The sequence below is a fragment of the Alligator sinensis genome, unplaced genomic scaffold (genome assembly GCF_000455745.1).
Source record: "Alligator sinensis unplaced genomic scaffold, ASM45574v1 scaffold141_1, whole genome shotgun sequence".
Lineage (NCBI taxonomy): Eukaryota > Metazoa > Chordata > Crocodylia > Alligatoridae > Alligator > Alligator sinensis.
In genome coordinates this window covers 259361-268069 of record NW_005842221.1, presented here as the reverse complement: position 1 = coordinate 268069, position 8709 = coordinate 259361, and the positions used below count along the sequence as shown (strand labels likewise).

Here is an 8709-nt window from a genome sequence, read left to right as displayed (position 1 = left end):
AGATGAACAATAATTAAGCAACTTGTCTATTGTCCTCTGACACCGCCCTAACCTTGGATAGCATATCAAGATAGCATTAAAGGAGCCAAGTCTAACAATATATTCTCATATAAAAGTAATTCTGATTAGATAATTCTCACTTGGAGAGGCTATTTTCAAACATGCTATCCATAAAAGATTCTCAAATTCACAGACACGACAGAAGAAAGTCACCAGGAATATTTCGTCTGAATACATACAGGCCACAATTTTACCCCCAAACTGGATTAAGGCATGCTTTTTCAAGAGAGAGAAACTTTAAAATTAAAATTGGCTAAGTAATGGTGAGTCCATCACCTCCCCTGGTAAGTTGTTCCAACACATGAAATAAGAAATGATTCTCAACTGTAAGGGTAGTTAAGGCTGATTTTGTTTAACTTTTGGACACTAGATCTTTTTATGCCTCATCTGCAAGACTGAAATTGTCTTTATTGCTTTTAGGTAAGTAAACAATTATGCTGTGATCACTTTTAAGCACCTCTTATGGACCTTTTCTTCAGCAAGTTGAACAAACTGAGGCTTGTTTTCCTAGCATGCCTCATTTTTGTGGCCTTCCTTTGAAACAGCTTTAGTAATTCCACACCTTCTCATGTGGACCAGAACTTAACAATCTTCAAAGTGCAATCTTACCAATGATATGCAGAGAGGCAAAATTGCTTCCCTATTTCTTCCTGATAGTCTCCTTTTTATAAATCAAAAGATGATATTAGCTCTTTTCATCAAAGCATTTAACCAAGAGCTGCCATTAACTACAATGATGCACGAGTCCTTCCTGGATCTGCTGATTTCTAAAACATCCTGTAGGTGTAACCTGCTTTCTGAGGGTGTGTGTAGACGAAACAGGGGCCCTAAATTGAAGCAGTGAGTTTTAAAAAACACTGCTTCAATTTAGGCTTGATAAAACCCCCGTGTCATGCACACATCCTGCTGACTTCCCTGCCTCTGCGGCAGGGAGAGGAGAGCAAGCTGCCGGCAGGCAGGGGAGTCCCTGGGCTGTGGAGGGTGGGCAGGGGATGCTTCCCTCGGTGGCACTGGAGGCTCCCCGCAAGGTGGCACCCAGCTTAGGTGATCCCAGGGGTCACCACAGCCACAGAGGGAAGCACCAGGCCCCCGTGCAGCTCAGGCAAGCAGGCTCCAGGGGGTGGGGAGTGAGAGCTATCAGGCTCGCTGCTTTTCCCAGGCTGCCTGCAGGGGCTTCCTGCAGAGCTGTGGAGCTGCACAGAGCCTGGTGCTTCGCTCCATGGCTGTAGGGGCAGCTTGCAGGAGTTTTAGTTTGCTGCACCCCAAGTCGTTTAAGGTGCATTACACCGCCAAATTTCCTACAGCAGCTGGAATTAATGTGCAATACATTGCTGAGGCATGCAAACACCAAGACCATTAAAGCAGTGTAAAAGCACTTAGCCCACTTTAAAGTGTTGTGCACACATGCCTCTCGTTCCGTTTACACACGGCCCGAGTTCCTAGATGTAATACCTGGCATTTGGCTGCATTAACACATTTTGTTGTAACCCATATAACCATGTAACCAGGGAGTTTCAGAACACCCTGGTATCAGTAACCCATTTTCGTTATTTACTATGTACCAATCTTTGGATCATTTGCAAATTTTACTAGTAAAACACTGTAAGTTATCATCTAAATAAGTGACTCTCAACCAGGGTGATGTAGTCACATTGTGTGAGATGCCACACAATGTTAGCATTGTTAGGTGTGTAAACATGATAAACAAGATAAACCCAAAGATTTCACACACGAATTCATAACGTTAAAATAATTCTGACCTGTTGTGGTCCGAGTTCTTTCCAACAGAAAACTTGTTCTATTATTTTTCTGTAGGCAAGGAATGAGTGAAAATTAAGAGCTGGCATTTTCGAAGTGGTAACTTAGGTCTAACGAGCTGCACAGAGGGGGTAACCTGAGTCTAAAAGGTTGAGAACTACTGATCTAGATCACCAATATGTATATTAAGCAGCACGGATTTCAGAACCAAACCCTGGGTGATCCTGTTAATAATATTCCACACTCACTGATGTCTCTCCTTAAGTAATCAAGCAGAACTAATGACAAGACACTGAGTCTTGCATTCACCTTCCATATAGATCAGATCTATTTCATATATCTCCGAAGAGTAGCATTTATAAGCCGTTTTGTCATGGACTATTCAACACATTACCTTCTGACACACATCACCAGTTGTTAGGACTTTTTTTACCTACACGTTCCTTGCACTTTTATCAATATGGGGACATGCAAGGATGATGCATAAATAAATAAATAAATAAATAAGTTATTCAAGTTTTACTATAAGGGGCATGCAGAAGAAATGTGTATAAATAAAAAAGACAGGCTGAGACTCAATTAGCCAAACATTTAATGCACTAACTTCAAGTAGCCCGAACAGCATCTACCTGTGTCTTTGTTGACTTGCAAGTACTGTTTATGAAGTCTGATGCTGATGAACATAAAAAAAAGTCAGGACAGCACAGCATTTGTGTTTATGTTTGTGTTACAAAGCCATTAGGAAGAATGCAGACAGCACAGTTCTGACACTGGTCATTTCCTGTTAGGCATATTGCTTACATCACTGGAGTAGTGACGGCCTGTGGATCTCAGCAGTATGCTTGAGGGAAAAAATATTTAGTGATATTTGACAACTCAAATGGGGATATACCATATTTACTCGAATATAAGATGGCCCTGATTATAAGATGACTCCCCCAATAATTAAATTCTATATATGGAAAATGTATAAGTTCTATATAATTTTCCAGGTATAGAATCTAATTGGAAGTTAGTCTTGAATTTGTCAACCTCACACTGCTACAGCAGGGAAAATATTGGCTGGGGAGTCGGTAACCCCCTTGCCCTGTCCCTCCATCTTCTTTTCCCTGCAACTCCTTCCCCCTCTCCTTCTTGTCAGACCCTACTCTCCACATGGAAGAAAGGAACAAATTTGAAATAACTGACCTTGAAATCACCATAGCTGTAATAATTTGCATATATTACCCATACACTTATTTAATCCAGAATTGATACACCTTACCTTTTTTTTAAACTGCTGCTAGTTTTAGCACAGGTACTCCATAAAACACACTTAAGTAGCATTTGGCACCTGCTTATATGGAGAACAAGCAATGCATGATACTATCCCAAAGCCAAAAGCTCATGATTCACCATATAGTCCATTGTGCTGGGCCTCATTAAAGTCTAAAACATGAACCAAGTGTTCTTGTCACAAGTCCTGGGATCCTCCAAAAATACATTTGCAGATAAGGCATATGGCAACCTGGTCCACCTTCACCTTGTGGAGAGTGGGGGCTACACTAATCATATAGGACAGGCTGAGAGAGGGACTAACAGAGGGATTCTGGCCGAACTGTTTGGGGCCCTGTTTGGTGACGTTTAAGGCCGGTGAAGAAACAAGAATCAATGGAAATGGAAAAGCCACAGCTCAGCTGTGGTGGGAGTGAAGGCAAAGTCAGAATGCATTCAATAAGGGCTCACCATGACTTGAAAAAGAGTTGGTGCTGAAGGGGACTGCACTCAATGGACACTACCATTTATCTTATTCAGATGGGTTGCACTAACCTTCTTCTGGTAGGTTCCCATCAGCATGTTTGCCCAATATGGGTCATGTACTTTATAATCATTTTTGGTGGTAGCTGTATTTAAATCAACAACTGCCTGGCTGGTTTCCATTACTGAGCACATACTGTGTTTAACAGCAGTTCAGAGATGGACAATGTATTTAATTAAGTTTTCTTGCATGCATATGTAAGACTAGGGGCTTTTTTTGTTGCAAATGCTGATGGGGTCAACAGACATTTACACAGCCTGGGACAGTGAACAATACTTTAACTGAAATTCTCATTTCCAGAAATGCTATCTCCCCCCCTTAATGCATCATAGAGAGAATGCAAACAAGTAAAAGCAACTTAGAATGTATATACCCCCTTGCAGAAATGGCTAAGAAATCCTCACCAAGCTTCTAAGATGAATATACCTCTCCAATTTCCATCTACAGAAAGCTGATGCACAGAGGGGCAAGTAACTTGTTTAAGGCCACTCGGTAAGTCAGCAGAGACAGGAGTTTGCATACTCAGGTCCCTAGCTGTCGCTGTGTAAAGTTCATCAGATAAATTACTCCATCTGACTAAACCAGTAAACAATAAAGCCCAACATAAAACATTAATTTCCTGAAACAATACAAGACACTTAAGCCTTGACACAAAAAAACAAAAACACACTAAACTAAATTGTTGAGCCACACATACAGTCAGACACATTGCTAATCTTATCCAGGACAAACTGTACATACTTCCAAGGATGGGTGGGGCTGATTAAAATCTTTATACAGAACTAACTACTTACTTCCTTTAGTACAAAAAAAAATTCTAAAAATATATGAATCAGAGGCAAGCCTGAACCAGGTCGTCTTCCCTTTTTACAAAGTGCTGAAATATTAGGGGTGCTGACAGATGTAAACCAAGCCCCACCCCTCAAAAGCCCAGCACTTTACTGGAAGAGGAAGTGCTTCAGTTTGACCCAGCTCTCCAGAGTTTGTCTAGAACAGGCACTAACACAAGTCTTTTTGGCGCTTTTATCTAAAGCTGATTCAAATCAGTTCTTAGATAAAAATGCCAAAAACCCTCCTGAAATGCCTGATCTATACAGATGTTGGGTGAGCCGAGTCAAACTAACACGGTGCCTCTTCTGGGCATGCACTGCACTCAGTCCAGGGGCACACTAAGCTGAATGCAAAGCACCATTTTTTTCTCCCTCAGTGGTCACAAAGCTAAGCTGTTGGCCAGGCTCCCCGCTTCATCAGAACTACCACCTAATTGGTAAAAAGGCAAAAGGCCACTGTGGGAAGCAGCAGCATACCAAGACGTAGTAGCTAACGGTCAGACATTTTTAGAAACTAGCAAATTTGCTCCCAAGTGCCAGGAAAACTATTCACATTGGAAAAGTGTTTTAGCATTGTGAACCTTGATACACAAAATTACTGGAAGGGAAAATGGTGAGAATGGTGACCTCTTTTTCAGTTCAGTGTTTCAAGTACTCATCTTGAATGTTAGAAATTCAGATGCCCTCTTCTGCCCAAGGACACTTGAACCCACATGCTAGGGAAGTGCCCTACTCAGTAGGTTAAAGGGCATTCTGGGAGAAGGGTTTGCAGCCTCTCTTGCTGACACTGTTCATCCCTGTATAAACAAACAGTAATTGGAAGAGGGACAAAGACCCTCCCAGCTCTCAAGGAAATAAGCCAAAAACTGTCTAGGGTCTTATTCTCTTTTGTGTGATTTTTTTTCATTATTTATAGAAAAAGAAACAGTTTAAAAGGTGGGACTGAGGGAGTCCCATCCCATTGTACCTATAACCCAGTGATTAAGACACTGCCCTGAGTCAATCCTTCCTTCTCAGTCCTTCCTGCTAGACCTGTTCTACTTTGAAACAGAAACAGGAGAGAGACAAACTCTTCAGCTTGGTGATTAAGACATTGGACTGGCAAGTAGAACACTTATTGGGTTCCAGTTTTTTCTCCATGTATTTGTACAAAGTGCAACAGTGTCAACAGCAGATATTGAGAAGCCCTGCCTTATTACACAGTATCCTATAGCCTTGCTGTTATGCTACTCCTTTAGGAGGTGGGTTCAAATCCCCTGTAAGTAGGAGGTGGGAATTTAACCCAGGTCTCCCCTATCCTATGTGAGTGCTAACTGCCAAGCTATTGGAAAGAAGAAAACTACCGCTATGAACACCAGCCTTTTATTTCCTTTGCTCTTATTACAAGAGTCAGGAACAAGAATTATTCTGTATTAAACAAAAACTTTTATTTTTGTTGTTTCCTTCACCCCTACTTTTGGCTACTGAACTGGAAAAAATGTTTGTAAGACCAGTAGCAACACCAATTACAATCACACTAAAGATGCAAGGAGCTTACGTGGGACAAGAGAAGGAAAGCCCTAAACAGCCTGCGTGAGGAAGGTAAGAGTAAAGTAGAAACATCCTGCATCTGGCCTAAAAGAACAGTAAATGGGACACTCGGGTGCAAGCTGCTGAGCCTCAGAAAAAAGCAATCCCAAAAGAAAAGTGGCACTAGGCCAGCATGAGGAAGGAAAAGCGTTAGCTGGGAGACTGAAGGAATCCATAGTGCTTAGGTGGATTAGAGAGACATCTGCACAGAGCAAGCCCCCTTGGGAAAAAGAGAGAGACAAACATATGCAAAGCATACTAATAGCGTAGGCATATGCAAAGCATACTAATAGCGTAGGCATTCCTGAGGTGTTCAGCTTGTTTTTTCCACGCAGGGGAGAGGGATCAGGAAAAGACATGAAAACATTTTTGTGTTATGGGTGGGGAAGGTTGCAAGGTCACACATTTAACTTCCCAAGAGCAAGCAGCTATTTGTAATATTTTCTTAAGACTGCATTAAAGAGCTGTATTCCTTGAGCCCAGCAACCTGGGTACATCTGCCTAGAAAGCCAGAATGCAGCAGAGTAGTGTGGGAGCTTGCCCGTCATGCACCATGAGCCCTTTCCTGGGCTGTTCATATGAACCTTTTTAGAGGCTGGTGCACAGTGGTTCAGAGGAGAAGGAAACCATATGGGCTGTGCAGAACAATGAATTCAAAGAGCAACATGTTAAGGACTTTAATAGTGTCTAGGCTAAATAAGCCTGAGAGAAACATAACATTGGTCAGACAGCAATCAGCCATTCACATAATTATTTTTTAAGTACAGTATTGCCTAGACACAGATCAGAGACCCACTATCCTAAATCCTGCACAGACTTGGTACAAAAGGGATTATACTCTTCCTTAAAAGGATGCAAGGTGTGTGAAATGCACAGAAGCGGAGGAGAGGGAAAACAGGAGAACAGTAATAATAGTACACGTGCAGACTACATCAGAACCCTGCAATGACATTTCTGTAGATTGATAGTCTTTAATAGGCTTTCACAGGTATAACCGATTACAGTTCAGTAAATAATCCCATGAATGATGCACAGGTTTGTTCTTTCCGTTGGATTGTTTCTGCAACATTAAAATGACCTCTTCATTCCCCTCAGCCCCTTCCCCCTCACACACACCACTTTAGTGAAGTATTATTCTTGTCCCTAATTGGTAGGTATAGGACTCTACATACACCAAAATCACCTCTAGACCTGTTAGGTAACATTGTACAAACTTGTTTTTTCCCTGCATTTTTATTTGCCAAAGCAGAAATGTGTGCTTAGAAGGTTTCACTAATCTTCCAAGTCCTCTGGGTTTTTTAAGATCTGAACTTTCAGCCTGATGTGAAAGGTTGAAACTAACCCTTAACAGGATATCAAGGCTAGGGACAGAAGTTGCATATAAACTGGTTCAAGTGATCAGAAACTGACTTAAACCTGTAACGGAACAGAAATTCAGTGTACATAAACCAGACTCAAAATGGCCGAAATTGGTTTATGATAAATCTGGTTGAACGTAGTACCAGACTTAACTGATTGAGGTCAAATTGTTTATGCAACTTCTGTCCCAGACCCCTTCCTGGTTCAAGTTAAATCACGGTCCCCTAGCATGTTTTTCAGGCTGAGGTTGGGCTGTGCTGTCTGCTGGAACGGAGCAGGGTTGGCCAGGCCGCTCTGCTCTCTAGCTGGAGCAGTGACAGCTGGGTGACAATGGGGTAGGTGTGCTGGGGACACAGCCCCTGCCAGACTCTTCCCCACTGGAGTGGAAGGGGCAGAGGTATGGGTTAGCAGGCTCAGGCAGAGGGGGATTAAACCTCCCTGCCTCCCCTCTCCCACCAGCTGGGACCCCAGCAGGGGTCTACCCGACATTTCCCCTCTGCTCCTGGCTCAGCACAACCAGGGACTCCCAGAGGCCCCCTCCTAGCTAGGGGGTGATCCTGCTGCACCTTCCCAGATGCTGGGGCCAGGGTTTTGCTTGGGCCAGTGCAGGAGCAAAGGCCAGATCCGTGGGAGAGGGAAGGGAGTGAAACACCCCCAAGCCCAGGTGGGGACATGCAGAGAGGGATCTGCCACTTACACACTGTATTTAACCTGGTTCCAATTTGTTCCAAGTTGTTTTTTATTCATATCAAATTCAGTAGCTGCTGTATTATAAGTAATCTAATTTTTATGCCCAGGGACTCTAATCTGATTCTGGCAAAGAACTTTTTTTTTTTTTTTTTTTTTTTTAAATAAGAGTATACCAATAAGAGTATTACCCTACAGATCGGTGGCCATCTGGGAAACAGTGATCACCTAATAATAGAATTCTTCATTAGACGTCGAGTGGGTAAGGTAACTAGTAGGGTGAAAGTGCTAGACTTTAGGAAAGCTGATTTCAATGAACTCAGGCGATTAGTCAAGGACACACTGCGGAGTAGGAGTTTTGAAGTGATGGGAGCCCAAGAAGGGTGGCTGTGCCTTAAGGAAATGATCCTTCGAGCACAAAGGGAGACGATCCCAATGCGAGGAAAAAGAGGGAAAGGGGCCAGGAGGCTTCCTTGGCTGACCAGAGAAATCCAGGGCAGCCTACAGGCCAAAAGGGGGGCACATAAAAAGTGGAAACTGGGAGAGATCACCAAAGAGGAGTATACCTCCTCTGCTCGTGCTTGTAGGGAGGCAGTTAGACGGGCCAAAGCTACCATGGAGCTGAGGATGGCATCCCAAGTAAAGGAT

At 42.8% G+C, this 8709-nt stretch overlaps 1 protein-coding gene and 1 long non-coding RNA gene across 12 annotated transcripts in view; one reads left to right on the top strand and one right to left on the bottom strand.

Annotated features, from left to right (window-relative positions):
* The window catches only part of TMCC3 (transmembrane and coiled-coil domain family 3), a 156007-nt gene that overhangs the window by 13996 nt on the left and 133302 nt on the right, over positions 1-8709 (bottom strand). The window contains exon 2 of one of the 11 annotated variants that reach the window (XM_025208134.1): positions 1821-1869. The exons of 9 other annotated variants lie outside the window; for them this stretch is intronic. The gene's annotated coding sequence lies outside the window, so the exon portion shown is untranslated. Of the gene's footprint in view, positions 1-1820; positions 1884-8709 lie in introns of those variants that run through there. One more of the 11 variants, XM_006027053.3, reaches the window with a different exon arrangement.
* LOC112550839 overlaps positions 2459-8709 on the top strand; it is a 22118-nt gene continuing 15867 nt past the window's right edge. The window contains exon 1 of the long non-coding RNA XR_003094872.1: positions 2459-6027. This is a non-coding gene — a long non-coding RNA (uncharacterized LOC112550839). The remainder of the gene's footprint in view (positions 6028-8709) is intronic.